This window comes from Diabrotica undecimpunctata, chromosome 9 (genome assembly GCF_040954645.1).
Source record: "Diabrotica undecimpunctata isolate CICGRU chromosome 9, icDiaUnde3, whole genome shotgun sequence".
NCBI lineage: Eukaryota > Metazoa > Arthropoda > Insecta > Coleoptera > Chrysomelidae > Diabrotica > Diabrotica undecimpunctata.
In genome coordinates, this window is record NC_092811.1 from 4,527,632 (window position 1) to 4,545,469 (window position 17,838).

The 17,838-nt window shown below is 33.3% G+C and overlaps 1 protein-coding gene across 1 annotated transcript in view; it reads right to left on the reverse strand.

Annotated features, from left to right (window-relative positions):
- Window positions 1-17,838, reverse strand: part of LOC140449419 (uncharacterized) — a 145,892-nt gene that overhangs the window by 44,638 nt on the left and 83,416 nt on the right. The window lies entirely within an intron of this gene.

Below are 17,838 nucleotides of genomic sequence, written 5' to 3' on the forward strand. Positions count from 1 at the left end.
AGAAGTTTGAGAATATAGATACCTGGTGGTGATCAATTCAAATTCAAGAAGAATAAAGGAGAAGAGAAAATTGTATAACGAGTGACAAAAAAGCAAAAAAAAAGTATACAAGTTGAATGGCGATGAAAAAAATATTTTGAAAAAAAAAGGGAACTAATAATTAGATAGAAATTATGTGGTAACGAAAAAAAGAACATATAAAAATGCCAGACCTATATAGAAGCTAATTGGATTGGATATGCAGGTCATGTGGTAACATCAGAGGTAGACAGAAAGAGAGTGTTTTTGAGGGACCAGACGGTAGAAGATCAGTAGGCCGTCCCAGAAAAAGACGGAAAGATGATGTTGAAACCGATTTTTTTATCTTAAAAGCTAACCGGATAAGATGTGTAAGTAAGTCATCTGATAAGATCAGAGACAGACACAGTGCTAGAGAAAGAAAGAAAGAAGAGTTTAACAAAGCAAATACATAGAAGGATACTACTAGAAAGAAAAAAAGGAAATAAATTGAAGATAAAACAAAAAGAATTAATAAAACAACATCTACCATAATTGATTAAATTGTCTCAAATTTTTCACTTCTTGATGTACGCTCTATTGGTCAAAGAAGAAGAGGAAGACCCAGAACAAGATTCCTAGATAACATCGATAAAGACATAAGAAATATGGAAATACGTGCTTGGCGGAGGAAGGCGATGGATAGGGACGACTGGAGAAAAATTCTTGGGGAGGCTAGGACCCACACAGAGTTGTAAAGCCAAAATGATGATGATGATGTACGCTCTACAATTATTAATGCAGGTCTATCTGATCATGAAGCCATGATACCGAGTTTAACAAACAAACAATCCTCGAAAACCCAACGTTTAGGTAGGATTTTTTCCGCTCAGAATTTTCGTAAATTCTCAAATGTGTGCTTGACTTATGGATGGCACTATCCCTCTGTAGACGTGGACTATAATTTCAGTGATTTTTTAGATAGGCTTGTCTATATTTTCAAGAAAGCATTTCCTTTACTTACCATTAAGTTAAAACATCACAAAACCTTGACTTCCAAAGGTATCCGCATATCAGTCAAGAATATGCATTAATTACTGTACATCAAGAAATTTACTACCAACGTCTTTGTCACTGAATATATCTCCAAGTACAGAGGAACCTATCTAAAACTTATCACAACAACTAAAATAATGTACTATCAGAATCGTCTGGGAAGCTCTATAAATATTGCAAGAGAAACTTGGTCCATAATAAACGATCTTCGAAATAAAACTAAAACAGCTCAAACATTTTCTCTTATAAACCCTGAAAATCTGAATGAATACTTCTTTAATGTGAGTAAAAATATAACAACTATTTTCACACACATCACAACAAGATCCTATTTCAATGAAACAAAGTTTCTAATATAAAAACTCAAAAACCTGGTGGGAATAGAATAGTTACAAAATGTTAGAAAGGCAGGATGTGAAACAGAAAAAAGATACAACAAAATATGAAATCTGAGAACATTAACACAAGGGATGCAGAAGAGTACCAAGCTGGCTTCAGAAATAATACGCCCTAATGGATCAAATGTTTTTTAAAGGAAATACAAATCAAATCAAACTAATAAAGTTAATAAAAATGATGCTAACTGAAGCACAAAATAAGATAATTTGGAAAAGGATTACAGTAAAACCTCCGTTAACAGAAATAATTGGGGGGGGGGGAGGGGAGGCCGTTTCGGATAACAAGAATTTCGGTTAAAAATAACATTGTTTTTTTATAATATTCTTAATCAAAGTATTGGTATTAAAAAATACTATGAGTTGATTTCGTAATGTTTTCTAAAAGGTAAATCTAAAATAAGTAATAAAATTAAGGAAAATGAACAAGTTTAACATGCTTTTTTAAAGCAGCATTTTTCCAAAGTTGAAGATTTGATCTTGGCCCACGACTCTGCTCACCAATAAAAATGTTTTATTGTTAAAGATTTGAGAATTTCGGAACACTTTTGCATTAATTCGTCTCCTGTAATAACAGATGTCTTAAGAATGCTTCTCGATATTGTCTCTTGAATGTCTCTATGACTCCCTGGTCTAACGGCTGGATTAAGCTTGTGACATTCGGTGGCAAAAATCTGACAATTGTCACCATTTTTTAGATTTTGAGGGTGAGGGCGCATTGTCAACAAGCAACAATGCTTTGATGAGAAGGTTTTTTGATTTAAAAAAGGATTTTACACTTGGGACGAACCAATCTAAAAATAAAGTGGTCGACATCCATGAACTTTTTTGGCTTCTATACCTTAAAATGCCTTTTCGGAAATATCTTTTAGAGCTCTTGGTTTTTGTGATTTCCCAACACACATAGACATCAATTGGTGAGTGAAATTAACGGAATTGTTTACGTTTTGCGACAAACATTTACTTTTTATTGACGAAATTATTGAAACTGTCAGCCGTTTCGGTTAAACGATGTTTCGGTTAAAAAGGTTTCGGTTAAGGGAGGTTTTACTGTATAAATATTTAGTATTTTAGAGTAAGCAGAGGACCTAGACAAGGCGATTCATTGTCTACAAGGCTTTTTAATATGGTACTAGAAGCAGTCATGGAAAAAGTAGAATAAAGACGCCCTGGTCTAAATGGAAAATAATAGTAAACGGATACGGCGTAACCAGACAATAAAGAAAATAAAAATTGTTTTTGTGAATTGTAATGTAATATAAATTGTTAATTAGTGTTGTAAATAATGTTAAGTAAATTAAATATAATCGAAGTATACGCCATCCTATAACGGAACATTTATTACGAGTAATATACAAAGAACTACTAATTATGGTAAAATTACCATATAGGTATTTTTATAATTTCATACCCGTTTTGAAAATAATACGGAAGCTACATCACTCTTATTACCAATCATCTTCATGTAATTAATAGCAAGTAAAAAAATTAAATAAACATCTCCATCATCTGATCGTGTTACGAGAACACTACTTTACTTCATAGGTTTCAATGTTAAGTGGCAATATCGTGTTTCGATTTGTTTGAATAGTGCTTCCGACTAATAGCAAGGCTAATAAAATAAGTAAAAAAAAATTCCATTTACTTTTCGTTTGGCAACTTTTAGAGGAATTAAATGTTTGGTTAGATCAATTAAATATGTTGAGAAATATCTCCTTATTTGATAAATATATGTTTTGGAATGATATCAACAAACTTAAAGCATCTGAAATGTGGTCATTGAGAAGAATGATGCGCATACCTTGGGTGGATAGAGTTCGAAACGATGACGTCCTTAAGAGAGCCGGCGTGGAAAGAGAACTCTTTAAATTAATTAAAAAACGCAAGATTGGTTACCTTGGGCACATATTGAGAGGAGCAAAAAATGAAATACTACAGTTAATCCTACAAGGGAAGATCGAAGGTAGGAGAGGAGCCAGCCGCAAACAATTATCCTGGTTAAGGAATATTAAAGAATGGACAGGAATACACAATACAGGCGAGCTGTGTCACGCCGCCAAGAACAGAATTCTAGTAATGAGATACTCGCCTACGCACTTTGGTGTATGGCATGTTAATTTTCACGAAATTTTCAGCAAATACAAACATCCAAGTGGAAATTTTTCTCACGAACCGTAAGATGTAGGAAAATTCTGAGTATGACAGAAGAACGAGCGGCCAATTTTATGTAGGAAATGTGTATTCGCTTGACTGTCGGACCAAAATTGACGCCAATATAACCGATTAACCAAATTTGATAAAAATCCAAGGGTACCCCCTTGGAAATTTTTTTCCAAATTTTCCAGAAAAAAAAATTTTGTTTTATATTTTGGTACATGCACTTGGTCCAGCTTATTCCAAACATGTGTTTTTTTCTGATCCCTTAACCCCAGTTTGCCGGAAAAGAGGAAAAATCGAATTAAAAATCTACAGTTTTTTCGGTTTTCCGGCAAAACGGTGCATAATTTTTAGCCACATGTTTAGATTTTTTTAATCAGCAAGTCACTCTTAATCGAAATAATTCAAATTTCAAACAAAATATACACTTTTAATTTTCACGAAATTTTTAGCAAATACAGACATCCAAGTGGAAATTTTTCTCACGAACCGTAAGATGTAGGAAAATTCTGAGTATGGCAGAAGAACGAGCGGCCAATTTTATGTAGGAAATGTGTATTCGCTTGACTCTTGGACAAAAATTGACGCCAATATAGCCGATTAACGAAATTTGATAAGAATCCAATTTTCTACAGTTTTTTCGATTTTCCGGCAAAACAATGCATAATTTCTGGCCACGTGTTTAGATTTTTTTAATCAGCCAGTCACCCTTAATCGAAATAATTCAAATTTCAAACAAAATATACACTTTTAATTTACACGAAATTTTCAGCAAATACAGACATCCAAGTGGAAATTTTTCTCACGAACCGTAAGATGTAGGAAAATTCTGAGTATGGCAGAAGAACGAGCGGCCAATTTTATGTAGGAAATGTGTATTCGCTTGACTCTTGGACAAAAATTGACGCCAATATAGCCGATTAACGAAATTTGATAAGAATCCAATTTTCTACAGTTTTTTCGATTTTCCGGCAAAACAATGCATAATTTCTGGCCACGTGTTTGGATTTTTTTAATCAGCCAGTCACCCTTAATCGAAATAATTCAAATTTCAAACAAAATATACACTTTTAATTTACACGAAATTTTCAGCAAATACAGACATCCAAGTGGAAATTTTTCTCACGAACCGTAAGATGTAGGAAAATTCTGAGAATGGCACAAGAACGAGCGGCCAATTTTATGTAGGAAATGTGTATTCGCTTGACTGTCGGACCAAAATTGACGCCAATATAGCCGATTAACCAAATTTGATAAAAATCCAAAGGTACCCCCTTGGAAAATTTTGTCCAAATTTTCCAGAAAAAAAAATTTTGTTTAATATTTTGGTACATGCACTTGGTCCAGCTTATTCCAAACATGTGTTTTTTTCTGATCCCTTAACCCCAGTTTGCCGGAAAAGAGGAAAAATCGAATTAAAAATCTACAGTTTTTTCGGTTTTCCGGCAAAACGGTGCATAATTTTTAGCCACCTGTTTAGATTTTTTAATCAGCAAGTCACCCTTAATCGAAATAATTCAAATTTCAAACAAAATATACACTTTTAATTTTCACGAAATTTTCAGCAAATACAAACATCCAAGTGGAAATTTTTCACACGAACCGTAAGATGTAGGAAAATTCTGAGTACGGCAGAAGAACGAGCGGCCAATTTTATGTAGGAAATGTGTATTCGCTTGACTGTCGGACCAAAATTGACGCCAATATAGCCGATTAACCAAATTTGATAAAAATCCAATTTTCTACAGTTTTTTCGATTTTCCGGCAAAACAATGCATAATTTCTGGCGACGTGTTTGGATTTTTTTAATCAGCAAGACACCCTTAATCGAAATAATTCAAATTTCAAACAAAATATACACTTTTAATTTTCCCGAAATTTTCAGCAAATACAGACATCCAAGTGGAAATTTTTCTCACGAACCGTAAGATGTAGGAAAATTCAGAGTATGGCAGAAGAACGAGCGGCAAATTTTATGTGGGAAATGTGTATTCGCTTGACTCTCGGACCAAAATTGACGCCAATATAGCCGATTAACGAAATTTGATAAACATGCAATTTTCTACAGTTTTTTCGATTTTCCGGCAAAACAATGCATAAGTTCGGGCCACGTGTTTGGATTTTTTTAATCAGCAAGTCACCCTTAATCGAAATAATTCAAATTTCAAACAAAATATACACTTTTAATTTTCCCGAAATTTTCAGCAAATACAGACATCCAAGTGGAAATTTTTCTCACGAACCGTAAGATGTAGGAAAATTCTGAGTATGGCAGAAGAACGAGCGGCCAATTTTATGTAGGAAATGTGTATTCGCTTGACTCTCGGACCAAAATTGACGCCAATATAGCCGATTAACGAAATTTGATAAAAATCCAATTTTCTACAGTTTTTTCGATTTTCCGGCAAAACAATGCATAATTTCTGGTCACGTGTTTGGATTTTTTTAATTAGCAAATCACCCTTAATCGAAATAATTCAAATTTCAAACAAAATATACACTTTTAATTTTCACGAAATTTTCAGCAAATACAAACATCCAAGTGGAAATTTTTCTCACGAACCGTAAGATGTAGGAAAATTCTGAGTATGGCAGAAAAACGAGCGGCCAATTTTATGTAGGAAATGTGTATTCGCTTGACTGTCGGACCAAAATTGAGCCAATATAGCCGATTAACCAAATTTGATAAAAATCCCCCTTGGAAAATTTTTTCCAAATTTTCCAGAAAAAAAAATTTTGTTTAATATCTTGGTACATGCACTTGGTCCAGCTTATTCCAAACATGTGTTTTTTTCTGATCCCTTAACCCCAGTTTGCCGGAAAAGAGGAAAAATCGAATTAAAAATCTACAGTTTTTTCGGTTTTCCGGCAAAACGGTGCATAATTTTTAGCCACATGTTTAGATTTTTTTAATCAGCAAGTCACCCTTAATCGAAATAATTCAAATTTCAAACAAAATATACACTTTTAATTTTCCCGAAATTTTCAGCAAATACATACATCCAAGTGGAAATTTTTCTCACGAACCGTAAGATGTAGGAAAATTCAGAGTATGGCAGAAGAACGAGCGGCAAATTTTATGTGGGAAATGTGTATTCGCTTGACTCTCGGACCAAAATTGACGCCAATATAGCCGATTAACGAAATTTGATAAACATGCAATTTTCTACAGTTTTTTCGATTTTCCGGCAAAACAATGCATAAGTTCGGGCCACGTGTTTGGATTTTTTTAATCAGCAAGTCACCCTTAATCGAAATAATTCAAATTTCAAACAAAATATACACTTTTAATTTTCCCGAAATTTTCAGCAAATACAGACATACAAGTGGAAATTTTTCTCACGAACCGTAAGATGTAGGAAAATTCTGAGTATGGCAGAAGAACGAGCGGCCAATTTTATGTATGAAATGTGTATTCGCTTGACTGTCGGACCAAAATTGACGCCAATATAGCCGATTAACCAAATTTCATAAAAATCCAAGGGTACCCCCTTGGAAAATTTTTTCCAAATTTTCCAGAAAAAAAAATTTTGTTTAATATTTTGGTACATGCACTTGGTCCAGCTTATTCCAAACATGTGTTTTTTTCTGATCCCTTAACCCCAGTTTGCCGGAAAAGAGGAAAAATCGAATTAAAAATCTACAGTTTTTTCGGTTTTCCGGCAAAACGGTGCATAATTTTTAGCCACATGTTTAGATTTTTTTAATCAGCAAGTCACCCTTAATCGAAATAATTCAAATTTCAAACAAAATATACACTTTTAATTTTTCCGAAATTTTCAGCAAATACAGACATCCAAGTGGAAATTTTTCTCACGAACCGTAAGATGTAGGAAAATTCTGAGTATGGCAGAAGAACGAGCGGCCAATTTTATGTAGGAAATGTGTATTCGCTTGACTCTCGGACCAAAATTGACGCCAATATAGCCGATTAACGAAATTTGATAAACATCCAATTTTCTACAGTTTTTTCGATTTTCCGGCAAAACAATGCATAATTTCTGGCCACGTGTTTGGATTTTTTTAATCAGCAAGTCACCCTTAATCGAAATAATTCAAATTTCAAACAAAATATACACTTTTAATTTTCACGAAATTTTCAGCAAATACAAACATCCAAGTGGAAATTTTTCTCACGAACCGTAAGATGTAGGAAAATTCTGAGTATGGCAGAAGAACGAGCGGCCAATTTTATGTAGGAAATGTGTATTCGCTTGACTCTCGGACCAAAATTGACGCCAATATAGCCGATTAACGAAATTTGATAAAAATCCAATTTTCTACAGTTTCTTCGATTTTCCGGCAAAACAATGCATAATTTCTGGTCACGTGTTTGGATTTTTTTAATCAGCAAGTCACCCTTAATCGAAATAATTCAAATTTCAAACAAAATATACACTTTTAATTTTCACGAAATTTTCAGCAAATACAAACATCCAAGTGGAAATTTTTCTCACGAACCGTAAGATGTAGGAAAATTCTGAGTATGGCAGAAGAACGAGCGGCCAATTTTATGTAGGAAATATGTATTCGCTTGACTGTCGGACCAAAATTGACGCCAATATAGCCGATTAACCAAATTTGATAAAAATCCAAGGGTACCCCCTTGGAAAAATTTTTCCAAATTTTCCAGAAAAAAAAATTTTGTTTAATATCTTGGTACATGCACTTGGTCCAGCTTATTCCAAACATGTGTTTTTTTCTGATCCCTTAACCCCAGTTTGCCGGAAAAGAGGAAAAATCGAATTAAAAATCTACAGTTTTTCGGTTTTCCGGCAAAACGGTGCATAATTTTTAGCCACATGTTTAGATTTTTTTAATCAGCAAGCCACCCTTAATCGAAATAATTCAAATTTCAAACAAAATATACACTTTTAATTTTCCCGAAATTTTCAGCAAATACAGACATCCAAGTGGAAATTTTTCTCACGAACCGTAAGATGTAGGAAAATTCTGAGTATGGCAGAAGAACGAGCGGCCAATTTTATGTAGGAAATGTGTATTCGCTTGACTCTCGGACCAAAATTGACGCCAATATAGCCGATTAACGAAATTTGATAAAAATCCAAATTTCTACAGTTTTTTCGATTTTCCGGCAAAACAATGCATAATTTCTGGTCACGTGTTTGGATTTTTTTAATCAGCAAGTCACCCTTAATCGAAATAATTCAAATTTCAAACAAAATATACACTTTTAATTTTCACGAAATTTTCAGCAAATACAAACATCCAAGTGGAAATTTTTCTCACGAACCGTAAGATGTAGGAAAATTCTGAGTATGGCAGAAAAACGAGCGGCCAATTTTATGTAGGAAATGTGTATTCGCTTGACTGTCGGACCAAAATTGAGCCAATATAGCCGATTAACCAAATTTGATAAAAATCCAAGGGTACCCCCTTGGAAAAATTTTTCCAAATTTTCCAGAAAAAAAAATTTTGTTTAATATCTTGGTACATGCACTTGGTCCAGCTTATTCCAAACATGTGTTTTTTTCTGATCCCTTAACCCCAGTTTGCCGGAAAAGAGGAAAAATCGAATTAAAAATCTACAGTTTTTTCGGTTTTCCGGCAAAACGGTGCATAATTTTTAGCCACATGTTTGGATTTTTTTAATCAGCAAGTCACCCTTAATCGAAATAATTCAAATTTCAAACAAAATATACACTTTTAATTTTCCCGAAATTTTCAGCAAATACAGACATCCAAGTGGAAATTTTTCTCACGAACCGTAAGATGTAGGAAAATTCAGAGTATGGCAGAAGAACGAGCGGCAAATTTTATGTGGGAAATGTGTATTCGCTTGACTCTCGGACCAAAATTGACGCCAATATAGCCGATTAACGAAATTTGATAAACATGCAATTTTCTACAGTTTTTTCGATTTTCCGGCAAAACAATGCATAAGTTCGGGCCACGTGTTTGGATTTTTTTAATCAGCAAGTCACCCTTAATCGAAATAATTCAAATTTCAAACAAAATATACACTTTTAATTTTCCCGAAATTTTCAGCAAAGACTGTCGGACCAAAATTGACGCCAATATAGCCGATTAACCAAATTTGATAAAAATCCAAGGGTACCCCCTTGGAAAATTTTTTCCAAATTTTCCAGAAAAAAAAATTTTGTTTAATATCTTGGTACATGCACTTGGTCCAGCTTATTCCAGACATGTGTTTCTTTCCAATCCCTTAACCCCAGTTTGCCACTAAAGAGGAAAAATCGAATTAAAAAATCTACAGTCTTTTCGGTTTTCCGGCAAAACGGTGCATAATTTTTAGCCACATGTTTAGATTTTTTTAATCAGCAAGTCACCCTTAATCGAAATAATTCAAATTTCAAACAAAATATACACTTTTAATTTTCACGAAATTTTCAGCAAATACAGACATCCAAGTAGAAATTTTTCTCACGAACCGTAAGATGTAGGAAAATTCTGAGTATGGCAGAAGAACGAGCGGCAAATTTTATGTAGGAAATGTGTATTCGCTTGACTGTCGGACCAAAATTGACGCCAATATAGCCGATTAACGAAATTTGATAAAAATCCAATGATCTACAGTTTTTTCGATTTTCCGGCAAAAAAATGCATAATTTCTGGCCACGTGTTTAGATTTTTTTAATCAGCAAGTCCTTCTTAATCGAAATAATTCAAATTTCAAACAAAATTTACACTTTTAATTTTCACGAAATTTTCAGCAAATAAAAACATCCAAGTGGAAATTTTTCTCACGAACCGTAAGATGTAGGAAAATTCTGAGTATGGCAGAAGAACGAGCGGCCAATTTTATGTAGGAAATGTGTATTCGCTTGACTCTCGGATTAAAATTGACGCCAATATAGCCGATTAACGAAATTTGATAAAAATCCAAGGGTACCCCCTTGGAAATTTTTTTCCAAATTTTCCAGAAAAAAAAATTTGTTTAATGTTTTGGTACATGCACTTGGTCCAGCTTATTCCAAACATGTGTTTTTTGCTGATCCCTTAACCCCAGTTTGCCGGAAAAGAGGAAAAATCGAATTAAAAAATCTACAGTTTTTTCGGTTTTTCGGCAAAACGGTGCATAATTTTTAGCCACATGTTTAGATTTTTTTAATCAGCAAGTCACCCTTAAACGAAAGAATTCAAATTTCAAACAAAATATACACTTTTAAGAAGAAGATATCCCTTCAGATCTTTGTGGTATAAAATTTTTTAAAAACAATGACAATGACAAACAAATTTTAAAACAATGGCACAAGAAAAATGAATAACTTAATTTTATCTTTTATATAATTTTATAATTCAGATCTGTCAGGAAAATTTCAAATTAATATTGATTATGTGATAATTTTAATTTTTATTTTCAGAACGATTTCTTCAAACTAAACGATTTTCAACTGAAATTGTAGATAATTCCCATTATAGATTGATCTATAAATCTAATATAAAAGATCTAATATCCCGATATCGGTTATTCAACTGTTGTCAACCACTCATAATATATGTGTCATTCATATTAAAAGAAATCGTCGATAGTTGATAATTGAGTAATACCCTCACTTAATTAGAATATAATTAATAGTTGTATTACATCTTTTTGTCAATATAGTATAAAAAAACAAAAACAAGTGTCTGTATTGAATGACCTTACAAAATTAATCATAAATCAATTTCGAATGTTAAACGTGGATCGGTATGAGTCAACGCAATAAATAGTAAATATTATAATGTATAATGTTCGTAATTATTACTGATAATTAGGTGAGGATACTGGTTTTATAAAGTATTTTTTCTGTTAAAAGATATCTAACTTTTCATCAGTCTGGTGCATAAATCAGGCTGAATTTGTCCGATGGCATAAGTTACGTTGACTTTGAGGACCGCTGTGGCGTGCAGCTTATTCGCAAAGAACTACAACTCAAGAAACCTCACAAAAAAAGTATCTAAAGGGATCGAATTGCACAATAATAGTGGCCAATTCACATCAGCTCCACGTGTACTGACCATGCGCTCAAATCTCTCGTGTAGAATTTTCAATGTGGCCTAGTGTACTAAAACATGGAAGAAGGAAATTTAAAAAGGGATATCCTAGAAAATACAACAATATACAAAAAGAAATAAGAAAAAAAAAAAAAAAAATCGGTTGCCTGTAAAGTCGGTTTTACGGGCGAAGATTTTACGTGACAACGTCTTTTTCTCGGTAGAATATTTATTGATATGAATATTATTAAATTGCACAATAGGAACAAGGAATTGCCGCTATAAACTCAGTTTCTCAACTTTTGTGTCAATCTAACAATTAATCAATCAATCATAGTTTACGATAATGAAATATTAGTGTACAATTATTTACCTTTATTGTTGTAGTTGTTGTAAATGACGAATCTACTCACGAATTGAAGACAAATCTCACGATCTCACGATTAAGGTCTTACATCTTACGATTTTTAAATTTTTTTTAAATTTCAAGTGTTTCTAATAAAATGCATGGGAGGAAATCAGCTTTTTTTAGATTGTCACCTTGAAATATCCATAAATTGACTGTATTTTTGTATCAAAGTGGGCTACTCCAATTAACTCAATTATTATACACAAAATAATATAAACAAAGCTTAAAAGGTTCTTTATGCTTTGAAAGTGGTTTATAAACAACTGAATTGTAATGTATATTTTACCGCCTTTAATAAATATGAAGTATAGACTAAATTTTGTGTAAAGAACAAACATTCAACAGACCTAATAGTAAAAACATATTGATTTAAGTGTGAATTTGAGATAATGTGCTGACAAAATGTTAAATCCTAAGAAAACAAAATTATGTTTTTATGTATATTCATTATACTTAATACTCTTGGGTAAAATACCTCATATCATATATGTCTTTAGACACAGTTAATAATTTTCATTGAAGTTTAAACTATAAAGAATGTTTACAATCATTGCTCAATATTAAATGGATAAATCCATAGCAATATTATAAAAGAATATAGGTCCCTAGGTAATTTCCTAAAATTATATCTGATACTGGTGGTTCCCCCTAAAATAGGACACTGTAAGCACTCCAAATTTTCACTACAGACACAGCTGACGATACTTTCAACGATTTTCAACTTTAGCGATTCAACGCGCCTAATTCTCTAGTGCCGCGCGCAGCGGACCGATCATGTTTGAGTGGGAGAGAGACGCAAGGCATTCGCCGGTCCGGCGGGCCTCTCTCTCGTTCGGTGACTCACTATAACAGACGTGAGCGGGCCTTACACTTTTTCTTAAATGACTCCGAGCCACAACCTAATTTAAGACGTTGTCACGTCAAAACGAGATGTGGTACTCCGGGAGTGACCAACAAGGGAAAAGCATAGCTTTCTTATCGTCCACGCACGAAGTGATGATTTTTGAATTAGTTTAATTTAATTGAATTCGTTTCAGTTCGATTCAATTTTATTCCATTCGATTTAATTCGATTAAATTCCATTTTATACGACCCAATTCAATTCCATCGATTCCATTCGATTCCATTCGACTGTATTCGATTGTATTCGATTCGATTAGATTCGATTCCATTCGGTTCCATTCTATTCCATTTGATTCTATTCGATTCGATTCCATTCTATTCGATTTTATTTTATTTTATTTCAGTTTAATTTATTTTATTTTATTCATAAATACTGCTACTGGGACTGCGTTTACTACTCTACAACGACTAATGCATTCCATCAGTAGCCCTCGATAAGAAAGCTATATATTGTAACGAAATAGCCCATCTCCGATACGTCATAATTCTTAGAAGGATGAATCTAGAAAACGTAAGAATCGGCATGTCAATAGCGCCCGTCTTTCGGACTGGTGATTTCGATGAGACGAATTAGAGGTGGGACTATCCCAGAATATTCTCGAACATAATACTTTTGGTATATATATGTAACGATGTTATGAGTTAGTTAGTTGATAAGAGAGTACCGAACTGTAAACTTATAAATAAATATATTTATATAAATTCGAACCGCTCGTTTTATTTAATCTCGCTACAATATATAACAGGATCCAACTTGTAAATACAATACATTTTGGAGACGGCTTCCCGTTCTTCTCCACCAGTCCTCCCGGTCCAAGGCATGCTTCTCCTCCAAACCTCTCGATTCCATCGCTCTTCTAATTCCTGCATTCCATGAGCGTCGAGGTCTACCTCTATTTCTTTTTCCAGGCGGCTTCCATCTCTAAAGTTTTTGGAGCCAACGTTCGTCAGGCATTCTTAATAGGTGTCCAAACCATTTTAAACCTCTTCTTTCTATTCTGTCAATGACCGTTTCTGTAGCATTCATGTTATTTCTTATAGATTCGTTGGTCTTCCTTTCCAGCCTTGATGTTCTAGCACTTCTTCTCAAATAATCCATTTCAACTGCCAACAATCTTCTCTTCAGATCTGCATTAACTGTCCATACTTCAGAACCATAACAAAGAACTTATTCAACCATGGTTTGCCCTATTCTTTTTTTGTTCCTTTTGGAAATGTCACCACTAAGGGGTTCAGACATCCTACAATTTTACGTTCCTGATTATTTCGGTTTTTCCCAAGCCGTTGTTATCAATGAGTGCACCTAAATATGTAAATTTTTCCACTTGTTTGATTTCCACGTCCTCATCTATCAACACTTTGCATCTGAATTGATAACTAAATATTCTGTGTTCTTCATGCTGACTTGTAATCCCCATTTTACATATTCTGTGTATAGACGTTTTATCATAAATTCTAGATCATAAGAATCTTGAGCTAGGACGATTTGGTTATCCGCAAAGTTCAGGGAGAACAGTACGTCATTTCCTATGGGGATTCCCATTCCCTGGCAGTGGTTTTTCCAATTTTGAAGGGCTGTCTCAATATATAAATTAAACAGTAAGGGTGACATACTGCATCCTTGTCTTAGTTCTTTAATTAGTTTTATTGGCTCTGATAGACTATTTCCGATTTTTATGTAAGTAGTCTTATCCCTGTTTACTTCTGTGGTTATTCCTAAAAGGTATGGACTAATGCCGAGTTGTTGTAAAGCTTGCCACAATCTAAGTCTTGGAACTGTATCATACGCCTTTTCTAGGTCGATAAAGGCTTGATATGTGTTGGATAATTGTTGGAGTATAAACAAGTTATCAGTGCAAGATCCACCAGGCGTAAATCCAATTTGGTCTTCGCTAATTAGATGTCCTATATCATCATGCAATTTTTCCATTTATTATCTTTCCAAACAATCTCCCGAAAGTAGGTAGGATACTTAATCCTCTGTAGCAGTTAGGATCTTTTCGATTACCCTTTTTAAAAATGGACACTTAATGAGCGGTTTTCCATTACATTGATTCATTAGAAAAGTTATTCGTTCTATTAGGAGTGGACCTCCTGGTTTAGGTAACTCTACAGCTACATTGTCAGGTCCTGGAGATCGCCCGTTTTTCATTTTAATTAACGCAGTACGGACCTCGTTGTTAGTAACATTAATATATATATATATATATATATATATATATATATATATATATATATATATATATAATAGCAAATACCCTTCATAAATATACTAAAAGTGTACGGAAATATTAAACATATGATTTCAAGGTCGCCTCGGCCAGATGTAAAGTGAAATTTATGATAAAAATCGTATAATTTGCAAGGAATTTAATTTGTATAATTTATTCTTAATGGATGTGTCTGTATACGTGATAGTAAACATCAATTTATGATTTTGTTTTATTGCCTGCCACAGTTTTACAATGAACTTTTGAGATATCCCAAATGTTACCGAGTTTCTAACAATGTTTTTTTAGCTTTAGAAATTAGTTTTGAATACAAGGGGAATAGATAATTATTACAAGTGGTGGTATTGAAACAATTTTAAAGACAGTTTTTAGAAAAATAAAATATCAACATTATCACATACAGGGTGAGTCATAACTATTGGGACATAGACTAAGGACAGGTTATTTGGACCATAATATGGCTATTGGGCCAAATATGCCTTAATAAAATGTTGCTGAGAAAAAAGATACAGGGTGTTAAAGTTAATTTTTGTTTTTCGTTTTTTGCTAATAGTTTCCCTGTATATTTATAAATTGCTATCAAAATTGGCACAGAGGCATAATCTTAGACAAGAAATAGTATTTTATTTACAATTTTACGTTTTGTCATAGAGGGCGCCACGTGGATCATTCCGAATGATCAAATTGAGTCTAAACTTTTTCTGATGAAACTTTTTAGTAATTTTTATTAGAAAATATGACGTAAACATCATTTTTACGTAAAATTGGTGCTCTTGTTTAAACATGATAATTTCAACCGTTTTCGATAAAAATGCAGTCGAACTGCTTAGAGTCTTAAAAAAGGATTTCAAATATTATTTCATTTATGAAAAGTATGCTTTGGACTGTCAGATAATTGTTGTTGGGAAATGTCGTTTGTTCAGAGTAAATTATTTTTGATGTGACATAGTGTGTATAATGTAATGTTGCATTTTTTAAAAGTAATCATTACTTTTTTTGATTGAAATGCCTCGTCACAATCATTTTACTAATGAAGAAATGCGAGATATGATTTGCGTATATGCACAAGAAAATTTTTGCGGTCGCTCGGCAGCCAGAAGGTATGGAATGTTATACGCAAACAGAAGGCAACCAAATCACAAAACTTTTGCAAGATTATATTGTAGTTTAGGTGAAACTGGATCATTTCACACTAAAAATCGGGGTGGTCGACCGAAACAAATCACACCTAATCAAGAAGATGAACTTTTGGTTCGAGTAGATGAAAATCCTGAAATAAGTTCACGACATCTATCAGCAGCAACAGGAGTAAGTCAGTCGTCTATTGTTAGAATTTTAAAAAAAGAGAACCTCCATCCTTATCACTTCACTGCTGTTCAAAATTTACTTCCAACAGATCTTCCACGACGGTTACAGTTTTGCGAACGTATTCTGAATAAACATCGCAATGACAAACACTTTATTAAGAATATTATGTTTACCGACGAAGCAACTTTTACCAGACGAGGGGTTTTTAATTGGCGAAATAGTCATTATTGGGAAGAAGAAAACCCGCACGCTATTAAAGACAGACATGTTCAGCATGAGTTTAAATTGAATATTTGGTGTGGCATTATAGGCGACCAACTACTAGGGCCTTATGTTCTTCCTCCGAATTTAAATGGAGATTCTTATTTATTCTTTTTGGAAAATACTCTTAGTGATATTTTAGATGATCTGTCACTGGATGTAAGAAGAAAAATGTGGTTTATGCAGGATGGAGCGCCACCTCATTTTTCATTAGCTGTTAGAAATCATCTTAATGACGTATTTCCTCAACCATGGATTGGCAGAGGCAGTGATTTTCAATGGTCACCAAGAAGTCCTGAGTACAACCCGATAGATTTTTATTTTTTGGGACATATGAAGTCCTTAGTTTATGCCAATGAAATTAATACACGAGACGAACTTTGGAGATACATTCAAAATGCAGCTAATCTTATAAGGGACAGAATAATATTTTTTTTAAAGTCCGAAAATCCTTTATAAAAAGAATTAGAAAAGGCATAGAAATCGGAGGAGACCATTTAGAACATTTAGTTTGAGTTTTTGTGAGTTATTTTAAGTTAAAGTGTGTTTAGTTTTGATTTATCGTCAAAACGGAAACCTTACGTTAGTTGCAACTTTGTTTATTAGTTTGGTATTTGATAGTGGAATTGTAAATAAAATACTATTTCTTGTCTAAGATTATGCCTCTGTGCTAATTTTGATAGCAATTTATAAATATACAGGGAAACTATTAGCAAAAAACGAAAAACAAAAATTAGCTTTAACACCCTGTATCTTTTTTCTCAGCAACATTTTATTAAGGCATATTTGGCCCAATAGCCATATTTTGGTCCAAATAACCTGCCCTTAGTTTATGTCCCAATAGTTATGACTCACCCTGTATACATCATTTTGATAGATAGATAGGTTTTTGTCAATTTACGAAACTTAAGGAAAGAAGTTGTAGATTTAAGTTGCAAAAGGTTGCAAAAGCAAGGGTTAATGAGCTCCTTTATAGGATAATGCTACTGTCTTGTCCACGTTAAAAGAGAGTAAATTAGAGTCGAAGCAGGTTTTTATTTTAAGTAGATTAGAAGTTATAATTGCTTGAAGAGTTGCAATATCAGAGTTGCTCCAGGTGATACTGGTATTATCAGTAAAAAGAAAAATTGTTTCATCGATATTTAAGTTAGTGATGTCATTT